The 18,123-nt window shown below is 47.0% G+C and overlaps 1 protein-coding gene across 1 annotated transcript in view; it reads left to right on the top strand.

The window, feature by feature from the left end:
* The first annotated feature begins 872 nt into the window (after nucleotides 1-872).
* LOC138563365 (zinc finger protein 850-like) overlaps nucleotides 873-18,123 on the top strand; it is a 295,001-nt gene continuing 277,750 nt past the window's right edge. Inside the window, exons 1-3 of the mRNA XM_069642848.1 lie at nucleotides 873-1,041; nucleotides 1,875-1,938; nucleotides 4,801-4,864. The gene's annotated coding sequence lies outside the window, so the exon portion shown is untranslated. The remainder of the gene's footprint in view (nucleotides 1,042-1,874; nucleotides 1,939-4,800; nucleotides 4,865-18,123) is intronic.

Here is an 18,123-nt window from a genome sequence, read left to right as displayed (position 1 = left end):
TGGGATGTTTTATATTGCATTATTGGAACTGTGATGAGTTCTTTGTTCAAAAGTTTTTATGCAAAAGTTTGTTCTTCTTTGCTGCTGGGATGTCAGAGTAAAGATTGTAATGCATGCATAATATTCGCCTCCCTGTCTTTAATAGAATCTAAACCCCCATCTCACGCTAGTGTGGGGGATTAGGTATTGTATAAGCGCCTTACAAATGACCAATACATAAATAAAATAAATATCTAGTATGTTATCACAATATAAAACATCATGACTGAATGTAACCCACAATGTTAAAGGACATTTGTACCACGCATTATCACCACCGTAGTGGTCCCCTGGCGCTCTTAAAAACATGCACAAAATGTAAAACTACTTTAAAAATATTGAAGAATTCTGAGAATGAAACGGCTCTCTTTAGCTTGGGAGCACTTGTTTTCTTTTTAGTCCTGCAAATAATGTAGTATTGTATTAGCGTCTCTTCTTTTCGCTTGCACTTTCTGTCAATTTCGGAGTTTAGAAATTAGATCATCATTGCGCTTGTTTTTTTTTCTCTGCAATATCCCGCTACTGCGCATGCTCCAGTAGCGGGCGCCTCCGAGTCATGCGCGCTTTCGCTGTGATGCGCCTGCCTTGTACTGCATCTCCATTGTGCGCATGCTCCGCTCGATAATATGGGTCTTCTGAGCCCGCTCTTTCCTGTCCCTCGTTTGTGCGCATGCTCGCTCTAGAACTCCCGATTACTCGTGCTCCATAGATCGGTGTCTCCGAGCAAGCATGCTTGAGTGATCAGTATCTCTGCAGTGCGCATGCTCAGTCGATTAATATCTCTGTACTGCGCATGCTCGCGTTATGAGTATCTATGCACTGCGCATGCTCGTTGCTTTGTTGCTGAAGGCGAGTCCTTCTGTGGGTGTGTTCTCGGGGCCCCCAGTCCCCCCTCTTCCTTAGCTCATGATCTAGGGTGAAAAGACCGCAGCAGCGAGGAAGCAGTCATTATGCCATAAATAACTGCAGATGAGTCACGGGGCCAGTCTACACACCCCTGGGGTGAGAAGAGTCTTTCTCCTGCTTGTGTTATTGGGCGGGGGGGGGGGCGGTATACTGTGAGGAAAGGGGGTGATCTACTGTGAGGAAGGGGGTGTTATACTGGGAGGAAGGGTGTGATCTACTGGGAGAAAGGGGGGTGTTATACTGGTAGGAAGGGGGTGATATACTGGGAGGAAGGGGTGTGATCTACTGTGGGGAAGGGGGTGTTATACTGGTAGGAAGGGGTGATCTACTGGGAGGAAGGGGGTGATATACTGGGAGGAAAGGGGGTGATCTACTGGGAGGAAGGTGGTGATCTACTGGTAGGAAGGGGGTGATATACTGGGAGGAAGGAGGTGATATACTGTGAGAAAGGGGGTGATCTACTGGTAGGAAGGGGGTGATATACTGGGAGGAAGGGGGGTGATCTACTGTGAGGAAGGGCGTGTTATACTGGTAGGAAGGGGGTGATATACTGGGGAAGGGGGTGATATACTGGGAGGAAGGTGGTGATATACTGGTAGGAAGGGGGTGACATACTGGGGGGAATGACGGTGATATACCGGGAGGAAGGGGGGTGATATACTGGCAGGAAGGGGGTGATATACTGGTAGGAAGGGGGTGATATACTGGGAGTAAGGGGGGATGATATACTGGGATGAAGGGAGGTGATATGCTGGGAGGAAGCGGGGTGATATAGGGGGTGATATACTGGGAGAAAGGGGGTGATATACTGGGAGGAGGGGGGTGATATAGGCAGCATTTCGATTATATATGTAATTGCTTGCAGTGTTTACTTGAGATCATTCTTATTGTAGATTAATTAATCATATGATGATGTTTGCTTTTTCCAGACCTGAAAACTCTATTGGATTGTCCTCGTGTTTATCAATAAGTAAGAAGCACAGACTACAAAAGGTAACTACTGTCTCTCTGCACACATTGGGCCTCATCACGACTTGGGCGGTAACGCCGGCGGTATTCCCCATTCCCCATTGGGCTTAATGGGGAAAATTTGCGCTCTTACCGCCGGCGGATTTCCCGCCGGCGGTAATAGCGTGAATTCTCGGCGGATTTCACACCAGCTCAGAGCTGGGTTGAAATCCACTGAGGCCCTGATTTGGCGGACCCTTAAATCCGGCGGTAATAGCGCTACCGCCGGATTTAAGGGTTACCGCCGAGGTCGTGATGAGGCCCATTGTGCTTTGCTTGTGAGGCAGCTTGCCTCCTGCCTCTCTGTGCCCCTCCCCCTGCCTTACCTCTTCCATTTCTCTACTCTTTTTCATCCCCTCGGACTAAGTGCTGAACCAAAAGTGGCCCTGGAGAATGTTTTCCAAGTGGCCCCATGTTGCACTGAGGAGAGAAGCATAACAAGCAACCCCAACCCTCAACGGAGAGTTTGAATGGGGGCAAAAGTGTGCATTTCAATGCACATTATATCCAAAACCTCTGTTCCCTGCCACCTTTGCCCCTTTCATAACTCATAGCTTGAAACGCTGAACTGGCAGTGATCAAAACCAGCTCCCTTGAAGTCTCTCCCATCCATGCTGGACACAGTCCTGAATTCTCCTCTGAACAAGAGTACCAACAGCATCCCCAGACACGCGTTTCGGACGTGGACCCCTTGCTCACTAGTCTTAGAGAGTCACAGCTATACCCTACTGATGAAGTACAACCAGACCAAAACACGTGTCTGGGAATGCTGTTGGTACTCTTGTTCAGAGGAGAATTGCAGGTGTTAAATTCCCCAACCCGCAAAGGGACCTCGTAGTAAGGCGGTAAGGGTTTACCGGTACCGGTAAACCCTTACCGCCTACCGTGTAATGAGGCCCTTAAACTTTATTTTAGAGCTGATGCAGACAAATGTGCCTTTCCATCCAAGCCAAAGACCTATAGCTATCCAATAATCTCTGTTCCCCGCCACCTTTGCCCCTTCATAACTCATAGCTTGAGAAGCTGACCTGGCAACGATCAAAACCAGATCTGTTGAAGTCCCCCTGCCCCCATCCATGCTGGACACAATAATGAATAGATGCCTTTTCAAGGGCAACATCAGCATTCCACATGGATGGTATTTGCGTTCTAGCATAGGCTCAAGGCCTGATCTAATAATAGCAGGCACAAGGCTGGTTTACTAGCTTTAGTACAGATGCAGGACACAGAGCATCTACATCTACCCAAGCATAGGCTCAAGGCCTGATCTAATAATAGCATGAACGAGGCTGGTTTACTAGCTTTAATACAGATGCAGGACACAGAGCAGGTGAATCTACCCAGGATAGGCACAGGGCCCGTTCTCAGCACTGAGTATGGGGGTCATTACGACCCAGGCGGTAAGTACGCCAACTTTACCACCATGGTGTAAACTACATTTACACCATGGTGGATGGCGGATTTACCGCCCCATTCCAAGGTGAGTGGGGTGGTAAATCCCCATTTCCCATTTTACCCTTCCCCATTCCCATTTTTGCCTCATAGGGCATAATGGGAGTGGGGAAGGCGCTAATTACGCCACCGTAAATTACGGTGGCGTAATTAGCACCAAGGCGGTTTAGCGCCATGGATTTTAACGGCTGCTAAAAGCAGCCGTTAAAATCGGAATCAGGCGTTAAGGGTTAACGACGGCGTTAACCCTTAACGCCTGAGTTGTAATCAGGCCCTATGTCTGTTTACCATCTCTGTGGTCCGGCTTTGCTGGTGAAGATGCAGCTCGGGTATCCTCAGTCACTCTGCGAAGTTCTGAGCGGTGGTTTTGTTCCTGAGGCTTCTTGCCCTCTCTCTTGCTCATTTACATCTCAAATGCTGTATGGTGAAAATGCAGCACAAACGAAGCAGTATGAAAATGCTTGCTTTCCACCGGGTTGAAAACAATATTGGTGTGTCGTAGTGTTTAGCAAAAGTAAGAAGCACGGACTATAAAAGGTAAATAACTGCTGTGATATATGTATGTCTCTCTAAATAACTGCTGTAATATATGTATGTCTCTCTGCACACATTGCTCTTTGCTTATGAGGCAGCTTGTCTCCTGACTGCCCTAGCCCTCCCTGTTACCACTTCCATTTCTCTACTCTTCTTCTCCCCCTTGTGCCAATCGCTGGACTAAGAATCATAAGAAGCCCTGGAAAATGTTTTCAAAGTGGCCCCATGTCGCACCAAATATAGAAGCATAAGAAGCAATCCCAGCCCCTTAACAAGACTTTAAATGGGGGTAAACAAGTGCATTTCAAAGCACGGAATCCATATACAGTGATTAAAATGTAATTTAAAAATAATATCTTGTAGGGGCTGATACAGACAAATTTGCCCCCCTTCGCCTCTGTCACAGCCCATAGCTTGATAAGAGAGCAGTGAGAACACTAGAGGAGTGGATGGAAGAACACTGTGAGGGAAGCAGAAAAACAAGTGTGCAGTGAGGTAACACTAGAGAGGAAGGAGGGCAATTCCTCAGCAAAGTATCTACAAGCAACCATGGGAGAATACAGTGGGCCGCAAATAACCCAGTCTCGGGTAGAATGGGGAGCAGAGGGTGTGTGGTCCTAGGTGTCGGGGAGGAGGCATTTCTTTCAGAGGAGGGTCTTTAGCTCCTTTGTGTGATAGTCTGAGGTTTAGGGATTTTATAAATGGCCTATTTTCGTGAGGGGGGATATGAAGCGATAACCTTTCATAATATAATTTCCCGGATAATGAACTCTCTATGGACACAATTGTAACTCCTGTTTGGATGCTTTATGTCCTCCCTCAGCCAGGGAAGTCATTGGTACCTTTGTGTCTTGCTTACAGGCTACATATAATGGTGACACCATCAACAAGTCATCGCCGTACTGGATTAACAGTGGCATGCCAGGTAATATTCTCATCTAAATCCTTCTTTAGCTGTTGTGAGAAGAGGGTGGGGGACTCTGTGTATCCTTTGGGTGATCTTGCCCAGCTGTGTTGGGCTCCTATAAGCCAAAATGCAAAGCAATGTTTACTATCTTTATGTATGGGGGCAGAGAAGAGTGCGGAACAAAGATCCAGTGGGTGGCATCGGGGAGCAAAGGGGGAATGCATGGAAGAACAGTGGCAGGGTTTGGCACCACTGGGAATGAAGGGATCAATACTGCATTAACGGCCCTCAAACATTGAACTTTGATATGTTAACCGAGATATATGTAACCTATGCCATGATACTTGTAACCTGCAACTACTTTTGCATTGAAAATCAATGAAAACTAAGATATATGTAACCTACGCCGTGATACCCAACGGTTTGGGCGTGTAATCAAATACAATAAATATATAAATAAATAAAGGAAAATCCCCTTGGTCCCGGTCCCATCTGAACTGCTATCTCCGGTTCTTCCTTGGGGTCTTCAGTTACTGCTATAACAGGACACACTTGCACTCCCCGTGGGCCCCCCCTATTGGGGAAAAAGTCTTCACGGATGATGCAAATGGGTTACTGTGATGCTGGAAATGCCTTGGAGGGACAGGGCCTCCATGTCCTTGTCCTGTACTCCCTTATGTGTGTTCTGTTATTTTCTGCACAAGAGTCCAGTGGAACCCCTGGCAGAGCAGCTCCTGTATGTTGCCCACAGAGCAAGTTATGAGGTGGTGCCAGCTTCATGCTGATATGACAGGAGCTCTGAGTATCCTCCATTTTGGGATACCCAGGCCCTGCCATAGGAATCAGTGGATTCCTGTTAGAAGGCAAGGTGGCCCCTGGGGCTTCTTGGTTTCTATTGCCTGTTACCCTGTTTTGCCAAATTCCTGGGAAGCCCTGTCCCTTCCCCTGACTGCTGTTGGTTGGAAGAACCAGATATGATATTGTGGAAAAGTCCCGACCAGACTGGCTGGAGCCGTCCCAGTTCCTGTATGTTGTGGGTACACCCTTTGGGTGGAACCTGCGATCTGAGCGTGATCTGCAGGTTCGAAACCCAGCAAAGCCAACTTACCCTTTCATCCTTCCGATGTCGATAAATGAGTACCAATTTCGGTTGGGTGATATTGGGCCTCATTCCGACTCAGGCGTTAAGGGGTTTACGGCGCCGTAAACGGCGCCGACCCTTAACGCCTGATTACAAGGTTCCCTTTGCGGGATGGCTGTTTAACGCCTGCTTTTTGCAGGCGTTAAAAGCCATGCCGCAAAGGGACCTTGGCGATAATCACGGCACCGTAATTTACGGTGCGTAATTATCGCCTTTCCCCATTCCCATTATGCCCTATGGGGCAAAAATGGGAATGGGGAAGGGGCCATTGGTGAATGGGGAATTACCGCCCCACTCACCTTGGAATGGGGCGGTAATTCCGCCATCCACCATGGCGGAATTGCAACCTTAGCGGCATGGACCATGGTGCTAATAGCACCATGGTCCTCCGCCAAGGTTGTAATGAGGGCCATTGTATGTAAATATGTGCTCTGTAAAGCTCGCTGGATTAAGGCGCTTTATAAATAACATATCATTATCATTAGTGTGCGACCAATATGCATTCTATGTTATGGGTGGGTGTCTGGTTTCTCTGTGTGTGACACAATGATATTATAGGATATGGCATTTGTAACGCGCCTATACACAAGTGTTTCAAGTGTACACAATAAACGAGACGGCTCTGCTTGAAACTGACATGAATGCAGTGTGGTGTGCAGAAAGGCTGGGTGATTGCCCCAATCCTCATTCATTGTTATGGGTGCCTGGGTGGAAGTAAATGGCCTGAATGCATGTGTGCCTGATTGACTGCCTGCCTGTCTGCCTGCCTGCCTGAATGCCCTTCTGTGTGATTGGCTGACTGAGCCTGGCTCAGCCAGAGTGAATGAGGGATAGATGTGTATATCTGGGGACCTCTCACTTACCAATTTCTTCAGAAGTTGAAACTTGAAGCTCATCCTTGAAGCCCAGCTGGTAGAAGAAGAATCGCTGCTGCATTATTTGTTTCTTTTATTACTAGACTCCATTGTTTTTATACAATTTTTGCAAGACTTTGACTTCTGTAAAGAGAAAAAGGTGCAAATAGTTCATTGTTTTCTTTATCTTCATTTACTTTAAAAGTTACAGTCGAAAGTCATCAAAGTTAATGTGTGACCTTTTCACATTAACTGCCATTCTGTCTGCCTATTGTCATGATGCCCGCTCCCGGGAGCCGGTTCAAGCCCGGCGTCCCCGAAAGCGGACATCCAGTCCCCAAGGAAGGACCGAGCAACCCCATATAGGGGCCCTTTGGACAGTGTCAGACATCAGTCCTGGCGCCATAGGCTTGGGTATGCTTGGGTGCACTTACCTGATGCAGACCATGCTGCAGGATCCCGGCCTCCTTGAGGCCTGAAAGGAACTACTTTACCTGTGGGACGAATTTACCATCCGGGCGTGGTCGGGGAAGGATACATACCTGATTGGAGGAAGGATACATACCTGGAACTTCTTCCAAGGCTATTTAAACCCCACCCGAACAGCCACACGTGCTTCGCGTTGTTCTGCATCTAGCAGCTGGACGCTCACCGTGTCTGCTCCTGCATTCTGACTTCTGCCACCCCTGCCAGCATCCTGGATCACCTGCAAAGGAAGAGAAGAAGAGAACAGAAGAAGGAAAAGTCCTTACCTGCTAAATCCACATCCCGGAGACATCTCGCCGACAATCCTGAAAAGGAAGACTTTAATTTAAAAGCTCATCGCGTCGATCGCTGCAGCGCCGCATTCCACTCACCTTTACAGGGCGCCTCCATGTTCAGCAGCGATCATCCGGATTCGCAGTCATGCCCCAGCGCCTAGGGAGAAAAAGACCAGAACAAAAGGTGAGAGAGAGAAGGGAATAAGGAAAGCTATATCTCCATGTTAAGACTTACCTGTTGATTCATTCCCTCTTCATTTCGGGTCCACGCCGCATCCTGGCATTTCCGGACCCCGGCCCCTAAGGGGAAAAAGAGACATCAGCGTTAATGAGCAAATGAAAAGACATTACCAAAAAACGCTCATTAAAGACTTGCGTGATTTCTACAAGGATTTCACCTCTCATCTCGGGTCGGTGCCTGTTGCCCGGCATTCCGTACCCCGGCCCCTATGGGGAAAAAGACACTAGCATTAGTACATTAATGCATGGACACAAGGGGAACCTCTTATCAAAAAACTTACCTGGAAGCCAAGCAAGTTTGGTTCTCACCAATCCGAAAATCCAGTGAAGTAACTGGATACCAACGCGCCCCTGCATCAGAAGCAGGATGGAGAGCTCGTCCTTCCAGACCCTAAGGTGAGACGCTACGAGAAATCACAGAAGGGTTTCAAGGAGGGTGAGAGGGGAAAGTGGGAGGCCGAATGCATTACCCCGCAGACAGTTAATCCCCTATTTTCGCCTACAGAAGGATACTTCTGCGAGCCAGACAAGCCAGATTTGGGGGCCCGGTCCAGTCTGTCTTCCGAACCCGGCGCATCACCTTAGAAGATGTCACAGCAGCGCGAACCAGGCCAGCGCCTCCGTGGGAGTCAGGTGAGCGTAACAGAACGCGAAGACTTCCTATAAATTCCCACCCAGGCGCTATGGAAAGTTCTGAGACTGATCAGTTGGCCCAATTACTGGGGGAATTACGGGCCGAAGTACATGCCGCTCGTCAAGAGACTAATGCCCTCAGGAGGGAATTAATAATATCAAAGGAAAGAACTGATGACCTGGCCAGACAGCTTTTGCAAGGTCAAGCTGGGCAAACGCCTCTACCCGGTTCCGGAGGGAACCCCGCTCCTGTGGTTTCCAGCAACCCTGTGCAGATTAATCTACCTGGAAACATGCCGCTGGCCCCACCCGAACGCTTTGCTGGGGACCCCAAGCGATTCGCCGTATTCATGAATCAGTGTTGTTTGCACTTCCTATGCAGACCTGGGGCCTTCCCTAATGATCAGACCAAGGTAGCCTTTGTATTGTCATATCTCAGCGGCTGCGCTGCCGATTGGTCAGTTCCACTGGTTACTCAAGATGACCCGATTCTCCGTGATTTTCAAAGGTTTCAAGCAAGCATGGAAAGGTTATTTGCTCGACACTCTCAGGCTCTGGATGACAAACTTCTATCCCTGCGACAGGGCAATCAGGACCTCCTATCCTATATTGCAACCTTTAATAGACTAATTGTGGAAACGGGATGGCCAGAGGATAAAAGAGTCACGTTGTTTTATCGAGGCCTTTGCGGAGAACTTAAAGATGTCTTGGCCCAAGTTGTAAATCCGCCCCAAGAATGCACAGAGTATATAGACTTAGTGGTCCAATTGGATCACAGACTTCAAAACAGAAAAGCAGATCGGTCCAGGTTTGAGACCCGGGTGTTGGTCAAGACCCATGTTAATCCCAAGGGAGTTGATGTCTCTGAGCCTATGCAAATTGGAGGGGTTAAAGGACCCTTAACTCAAAAGGAACGTGAAAGGAGGCGGCAGTTAAAATTATGTCTTTATTGTGGGAATTCTGGACACTTTCTACGAGATTGCCTGGCAAAACCGCCCTGAAAGGCGGTAGGAGCCGCTGATAAAAACCATGAAGACTCTGTTTCGGGAAACGACTCCGCCCGACAAGTGTAGGGGTCCGCTTGCCGAGCTTGAAAACGAACTCTCAGACCTCGCATTTCATTGTGCCAATGGTTCTCGTAGATCCAGAACAGCCTAAGCGGTTGCATGCAATAAAGGCATACACCGATAGTGGGGCTATTGGAAACTATGTGGATCGTGAATTGGTCTCTAGGATTAACCTCCCTCTCCGTCCTAAAACCAGCAAAGATGTGATCACCACAGTCGATGGAAATGAAATTGCCTCTGGACCGGTAACACATTCCACTACTGAGGTGACTCTTATTGGTCCCGACGGCCATCGGGAGGGTGTTGTGTTTGATGTAATCAAGGCTCCACAGTTTCAGGTTATTCTTGGAATCCCTTGGTTAGAGACACATAATCCTCGAATTGATTGGCGAGCTAAGAGAATAACCTTCCCGGATTGTACACAAACCTGCTACCCAGAGAACCTGAAGATTAATCTAGCATCTGTAACCTCTGCCTCCATGCAACTTCCTCCGGAATACCAAGACTTTCAGGACATCTTCCAAAAGGAACAGGCCAACACGTTACCTCCTCACAGATCATACGATTGCCAAATCGATCTGGTGCCCGGTGCACAACCCCCTTGTACCAGGATTTATGCCCTTACCGAACCTGAGAATCTGCATTTGAGACAATATTTGGATCAATACCTAGCTAATGGTTTTATTCGCCCGTCAAAGTCCCCGGCATCCTCGGCTTTGTTCTTCGTGCCCAAAAAAGAAGGCGACCTTAGAACTTGTATCGATTACTGCGCATTGAACCAGATAACGGTTAAAAACCGTTATCCTCTGCCTCTGATCCCTGAACTCCTTGACCAGGTGAAGGACGCTTGCATATACACCAAGTTAGATCTCCGGGGGGGCTTATCATCTGGTACGAGTTAAAGAAGGCGACGAATGGAAAACTGCCTTCCGTACTAAATACGGATTATTCGAGTACCAGGTGATGCCTTTCGGATTGTGTAACGCGCCGGCTGCCTTCCAATACTTCATGAATGATGTCCTTCGGGAACTCATCGATGTTTGTGTTGTCGTATATATCGATGACATTCTGGTGTACTCCTCTTCGGAATCTGATCACAGAAAACACGTCAGGGCAGTACTTCAAAAACTGCGCCAACACAAACTATTTGGTAAATTGTAGAAATGTGTTTTCCATACCACAGAAGTCGAGTTTCTAGGTTTCATCCTGACACCCAAAGGAGTCCGAATGGACTCAAGAAAAGTGGATGCCATCCTCAAATGGCCATCACCTAGCTCTGTAAAAGGGGCTCAAAGCATGCTCGGCTTTGCCAATTTCTATCGCAGGTTTATCCCGGAATTTTCACGCGTGGTACAACCCATTACTGCACTCTTGAGGAACAATAAACGTTTTGAATGTTCTGAAGAAGCCGAGCAGGCCTTTCAGGATTTAAAAGCTAAGTTTACCTCCGCACCTATATTGAAACACCCGCGTCCAGATCTCCCTTATGTCGTTGAGACTGACGCATCCAGCCTAGCCATGGGAGCTGTCCTGTCCCAAAGAGATCCCGAAACCAACCAACTGCATCCCGTAGCATTTTGGTCCAGAAAATTCTCTGCACCCGAGGTTAATTATGCAATCACGGACAAAGAACTGTTAGCCATTAAATCCGCTTTTAAAGCCTGGCGGCATTATCTGCTTGGCGCTCGACATACCATCACAGTGATCACCGGAATTTACAGTATTTGAAAACCGCCAAGGCTCAGTCATCACGGCAGCTCTGATGGGCTTTATTTTTCGCTGAATTTGATTTCGTGATTACCTATCGACCTGGCTGCAAGAATGGCAAAGCAGATGCCTTATCCCGAATTGGAATGGGAGAATCTGATACAAACTCAGAACCAGTACCAATAATTCCCGAACAGAGGATTCTAGGCATGACTTCGTTACAGACGCTTGAAGACATTCAAGCCAGAGTGAAACAACTCCTGGACCCTACAACCTTACAGGAATGGATACAAAAGGAATCAGACTTTACCATAGATAATGGTTTACCTTATTTCCAAGGACGCTTATTCCTGCCACATAAGGAATTACACAAACTAGTTATTTCCGGTTATCATGTTACATTAATAGAGGGACACCCCGGTATTGCCAAGACAGAGGAAAAGGTGAAACGACAATTTTGGTGGCCCTCTTGGCGAAAAGATGTTAAGTCTTTTGTGATGTCCTGTGGTGTTTGCGCCCAAAATAAAAGTCAAAAGAAAAGACCAGCCGGTCTCCTTCAACTTCTAGACATACCACCAGCACCCTGGCACACCCTATCAATGGATTTTATTACGGACCTGCCTCCTTGTTCGGGGTACAATACTATTCTGGTAATTGTGGATTTGTTTTCCAAAATGGCCCACTTTATTCCTTTGAAAGGTTTACCTTCAGCTTCTGTCCTAGCCAAAGAATTCCTCAAAAATATTGTTCGGCTACATGGATTCCCATCTATACTAATCTCTGACCGGGGAAGCCAATTCATTTCCCACTTCTGGCGCAAATGTTGTCAAATGGTGCAGATCGACGTAAGATTATCGACCAGTCACCACCCTCAGACCGATGGTCAGACCGAGAGGACAAATCAGACTCTTGAACAGTACTTACGGTGTATGTTACAGCAATCTGAAAGCAACTGGAAAGACATTCTTTGGATAGCCGAATACGCATATAATAATTTGGTACACTCTGGAACTGGCCACAGTCCTTTTTATACTTTGTTTGGGCATCACCCTCGAACCTCAAACCTTGACTCACCTCAGAACCTCGGAATGCCTGCAGTAGAACATCTGCATTCTACAATTACCCAAGCCTTCAAAGAGGCAACTACGCATTTACAACAAGCCAAGAGAAAATACAAGGAGAATGCTGATCTACATCGGAGTGAAGCACCTCCGTATCAGATTGGGGATCAAGTGTTGTTAGCTACCAGACATTTACCACTCAAAGGGCCTCGAACTTTTAACCCAAAATATCTGGGACCTTATTCCATTACGGCAATAATTAACCCAGTGGCTGTTAAACTTGATTTACCAGCTAGTATGCGAATTCACCCTGTTTTTCATGTGTCACTTCTGAAATCAGTGGTACCCGGAACCCGACTACTCAAACCTCCAGAACCTATTCTAATGGATGGGGAGCCTGAATTCGAAGTGAAGAACATTTTAGACTCAAAAATGTTTAGGTCAAAACTGTTCTACCTAATTGATTGGAAGGGGTACGGACCTCAGGAGAGGTTGTGGGAACCCAGCGACCATGTGCATGCACCGCGATTAGTCAGGAAATTCCACTGACTCTTCCCAGACAAACCAAAACCCCGGAGGGAACAACCTTGGGAGGGGCCTTGGGGGGGAGTGCTGTCATGATGCCCGCTCCCGGGGAGCCGGTTCAAGCCCGGCATCCCCAAAAGCGGACATCCAGTCCCCAAGGAAGGACCCAGCAACCCCATATAGGGGCCCTTTGGACAGGCTCATAAAAGACATCAGTCCTGGCGCCATAGGCGCCAGGCTCATTATGGGAATGCTTGGGTGCACTTACCTGATGCAGACCATGCTGCAGGATCCCGGCCTCCTTGAGGCCTGAAAGGAACTACTTTACCTGTGGGACTAATTTACCATCCGGGCGTGGTCGGGGAAGGATACATACCTGATTGGAGGAAGGATACATACCTGGAACTTCTTCCAAGGCTATTTAAACCCCACCCGAACAGCCACACGTGCTTCGCGTTGTTCTGCATCTAGCAGCTTGACGCTCACTGTGTCTGCTCCTGCATCCTGACTCCTGCCACGCCTGCCAGCATCCTGGATCACCTGCAAAGGAAGAGAAGAAGAGAACAGAAGAAGGAAAAGTCCTTACCTGCTAAATCTGCATTCCGGAGACATCTCGCCAACAATCCTGAAAAGGAAGTCTTTAATTTAAAAGCTCATTGCGTCGATCGCTGCAGCGCCGCATTCCACTCACCTTTACAGGGCACCTCCATGTTCAGCAGCGATCATCTGGATTCGCAGTCACGCCCCAGCGCCTAGGGAGAAAAAGACCAGAACAAAAGGTGAGAGAGAGAAGGGAATAAGGAAATCTAAATCTCCATCTTAAGACTTAGCTGTTGATTCATTCCCTCTTCATTTCGGGTCCACGCCGCATCCTGGCATTTCCGGACCCCGGCCCCTAAGGGGAAAAAGAGACATCAGCGTTAATGAGCGAATGAAAAGACATTACCAAAAAACGCTCATTAAAGACTTACCTGATTTCTACAAGGACTTCACCTCTCATCTCGGGTCGGTGCCTGTTCCCCGGCATTCCGTACCCCGGCCCCTATGGGGAAAAAGACACTAGCATTAGTACGTGAATGCATGGACACAAGGGGAACCTCTTATCAAAAAACTTACCTGGAAGCCAAGCAAGTTTGGTTCTCACCAATCCGAAAATCCAGTGAAGTAACTGGATACCAATGCGCCCCTGCATCAGAAGCAGGATGGAGAGCTCGTCCTTCCAGACCCTATGGTGAGACGCTATGAGAAATCACAGAAGGGTTTCAAGGAGGGTGAGAGGGGAAAGTGGGAGGCCGAATGCATTACCCCGCAGACAGTTAATCCCCTATTTTCGCCTACAGAAGGATACTTCTGCGAGCCAGACAAGCCAGATTTGGGGGCCAGGTCCAGTCCGTCTTCCGAACCCTGCGCATCACCTTAGAAGAGGTCACAGCAGCGCGATCCAGGCCAGCGCCTCCGTGGGAGTCAGGTGAGCGTAACACCTATTCCCAGTTTGTATCCAGGCCAATGTTTTGAAAGAATTGATCCCACCAGGATGACTGCTTTTGTGCTTTGTCCGCTTATCAGGTGGTTCCACCAATACTCCTTTTTGTTGATCTGTGCCTCTTTAAAGAGATGGCCCATATGCATCCGTCTTTTTGTTGGCGTTCCTGGACAGGAAAGCAGCCGATGTCTAATTGTTTCCGCTGTGTATTTATGGTCACAGTACCGGCAGGTATTTTGCTTTGACCTGCCCCTTATTGCTAAAATCTCATTTGTCTTCAATAGATGTAGCCGAGCTCTCAAAGTTGTTCTCAACTTCTTGTTTGGAAATTTAGCCAAATATTACATTGGGATATTACATTTTTGTGTGTTTATTGGTAGATGAGTAGTAAGTTTGTTCTTGGAGGCTGCCTCTAGCGTTTGGATCCAGTCCCACTCTTTCAGATTTTTTTTTGTTTTCATGGGTTTATTTTCAAGTTCCTCCTCTGTGCTTCCTATCTTTTCCAGTAGCGTCAGGTTCTTTTTCGCCCATCAGGGCAGCATTTTGTTTTTACCGCCGTTCATCTCATCATGGATGATCTCAAATATTTTTTGTCTAGGAATTCAGATATTTCTGAACAACATGATACCATTTAGGTCAACAGTACCTTTCAAAGACACCAGGCTCAATTCTCTCATAATTGGAGCCATTGGAGTAGACAAAGGTAGGTTTAGCACTTTCCTCCAAAAGTATCCCTCAAGTTTTATCCAGATGTTTTCAAGGATTGAGGGCAGCGCTTCTGCTCCGTAGGTAATTGATGGTACGACCTTTGCTTTGTAAAAGTTTATTGCCGGCTTCAGAGAAAAACATCCAAATATTTTGTCCAGGATCTTTGTTTGTGACGTCAAGCTCTTGGTTTTAGCACAGAGAGTTTCCTGCAGTGCTGTCTCCTGATGACTGCCTTTTATTGTTATACCCAGATATTTAAAACTTTTGACTTTCTCTTGTCACTCTCCTGCAATGTGCCATTGAGCTTTTTCGTGTCTCTTGATGGTTCTCTCAAAGATCATGATTTTGGTTTTGCTGGAATTCAGTTCTAGGTCGTTCTCTTGCAGGTGTGCGAGCAGACCATCCAGTTTTCCCTGTAAGCCTATTGCTGTCTGGTAAAGCAGGATGATGTCATCAGCGTACAGCATTCCGCTGACCTTTTCTTTTGCTATCTTTGGAGGAAATTATCTAATCGTTTTTTCTCTTGTCATGAAGTCGCCCATATAGGAGTTATACAATGCTGGAGCCAATGGACAGCCTTGCTTTACCCCTCTGAACGTTGCTATTTCTTTGGAGAGGAGTCCCGCCTCATTGAGCCATACTCTCATGGTTGTTCCAGTGTGTAGCTCTTTAATGGGTTCTAAGATTGAAGTGGGACATTTCCAATTTGTCAGCTTCAACCACAGTTTTTCTCGATTGGCTCAGTCGAAAGTCTGAGTTAAGTCTAGGAACACCAAAAAAATCAAGGGCTTCCTTCCTATACTTTCACTTTTAATGTACTTAAAAGCATGATGTTTGCCGAGGTTCCCAAGTTCTTTACGAATCCGGCTTGGAAGGGATCTGTGCATTGCAAGGATATGGCCCAGGTTTTAAATTTGTCCAATAGTAAAGCCCCAAAGAGTTTTCCAAGGACATCCAACAGGGCTATCGGATGATAGTTTCCTGGATTCCCTTTGTTACCCTTTTTGTAAATGGGGACCACGTTTGATGTTTTCCATGAGTCTGGGAGTGATTGTGACTGCAATCAGGTGTTAATTATCGCTTCACTGAGGGGAACCCATGCTTCGGGGGGTGGGGGTTTAGTTCCATGTTTGAAATCCCATCACGACCGGGGGTCTTGAGTTTTTTTTCAATGTGTCTGTGAATCATTCTGCCTCCTGTTGTGCCACGCACTAGGCCGCACATGGTCCCACAACATGTGCTCAGTATAAACAATAGTTTTAGGTGCAGCTAATAATGTGTTGACACTGCTCAGAGACAATGCAGAACGTGATATATGACATTAGGAAAACAAAACACTTGTGTGTTACAAAGAACAAATAGTGATTATCACAACCGATGCGGCTGGAAAACAATTCAGACATGATACATAATTTGCCAGATCAAACAATGGCAGCTAAAACAAGTGTATCAGAAAGCATACCCATAATAGTTCATGTGCCCCTTTAGTGAAGTAAATCAACGGCCAGGAGAACACGCCTCTCATCATGTGTCAGGATGATAACTACTCAAGAGTAGGATAATTGGAATGCCTGTGCTACTGCTTAGCATGAACAGTAGAGTGTCCCGTGAGGAGAGCTGTGGCAGCACTGCTTTGAGACCAGCCCTACTCTTAAGAGGCATACACAGCACTCAGTTGTACTTACTAAAAACAGAATGTTTGCAGAACAAGAAAACAAGGAGTACAAATAAGCCCAACAAAAATGGGAATCAATAAACACATTGGTACCTGCCCACTACCTCTACCCATGAAGTTCTACTGATATTTACCAGCACAGCAGTGGCATATGAAGGAGCTGCCCGATCTCAAGCGGCTTTCTAAGGGGAAAGAACATCTTTAATAAGTATGAAGTATCCCTTTTAGCGAAGCTAATTACTGTTTTACTCCATAAAAAATCATTTGATTTCAAGTCGGGAGTACAATCTGACCAGAATCATGCTTCTAAACCTTACGTATGAAGTGAAATGACTGGGCACATAATGCAGCCTGCAGTTGTAGTACCGACCCTTGCTCGTGCCAGCCTAGATGAAATTCAGTAAAAGCTTCATTGAGGTTACCCTTGGAGCCCCTCTGAGGTACATCATATAGATTTGAGAGGTACAACAGATGGAGTAACTTCTCCTGTAACAAGTGGCCCCTCTTCTGCATTTCAGTTATAGGTTAAAAAAAATACATGGGGATGTTAGAAGCATTAAACCCAGGACACATAATCATATCGAAAAGCCCTCAACAGCTGGGCACAGAAAGAAACAGAAGGTACAGTTTCTTAGACCATTGATATAGTTTACTCTCCCTGAATGCAAAGAAACTTATGTGTCCGTGTTAGGAAAGATTGTATGCGGTACCCTGTGGGAAAATGCACCATCCTTGTCCTCATGGCAATAGTTAACCCAACCTTTGGTATGAGCATGTACTACACAAATTGGTAGAGTGACTGAGTAGTCAGGCTTATCTCAAGAGGGGTCAAATGTGAGATGTAGGTGTTATGGAGAATTCTCAGAAATGTGCTAATTCCTCTCTACCTTAGAGACCCCCAGCAACTTTTCTGGATTTTAGAACTTTTACAGGGTAATTCATGGAATCAATGTGCGCTGAAAACTGGGTGCAAGCGTGTAAAACGCAGTGCACGCTTGTGAATCACACGCAAGCACCCGTTTCCCTATTCATGGAACACATTGCATGTGGCTTACCTGGGACGTGCGCCGAATGCGCACGTGTTTCCCACACCATTGCGACATCCCAAATGCTGTGCGTGAGACGGCCAGTGAAGGGGCACAACGTTCAGCGTACACACCTAAAAAGGGGGCGGAACACGCGGAATGGGGAAGAACACGTGGAAATGTGGGCGTTACGGGGGAAGTACCACAGCGAAACCCTTGCAACGCCCACACACGCGCCAACAACACGTATTCATGGAATTGAGCAGGGAAAATCTGCGTTCGCCAAAAGACACGCAAAGCCGGAAACACATACGCCACTCAAAAGCAGGCGTAAGCACCCCTGTGCAGCATAAAAGTACGCGCAAACAACAAACAACCGTATACAGCTACAATGAAT

This window comes from Ambystoma mexicanum, chromosome 1q (genome assembly GCF_040938575.1).
Source record: "Ambystoma mexicanum isolate Mex_15411 chromosome 1q, UKY_AmexF1_1, whole genome shotgun sequence".
NCBI lineage: Eukaryota > Metazoa > Chordata > Amphibia > Caudata > Ambystomatidae > Ambystoma > Ambystoma mexicanum.
Note: the sequence above shows the minus strand (reverse complement) of the source record. Positions and strands in the feature narration are given on the sequence as shown.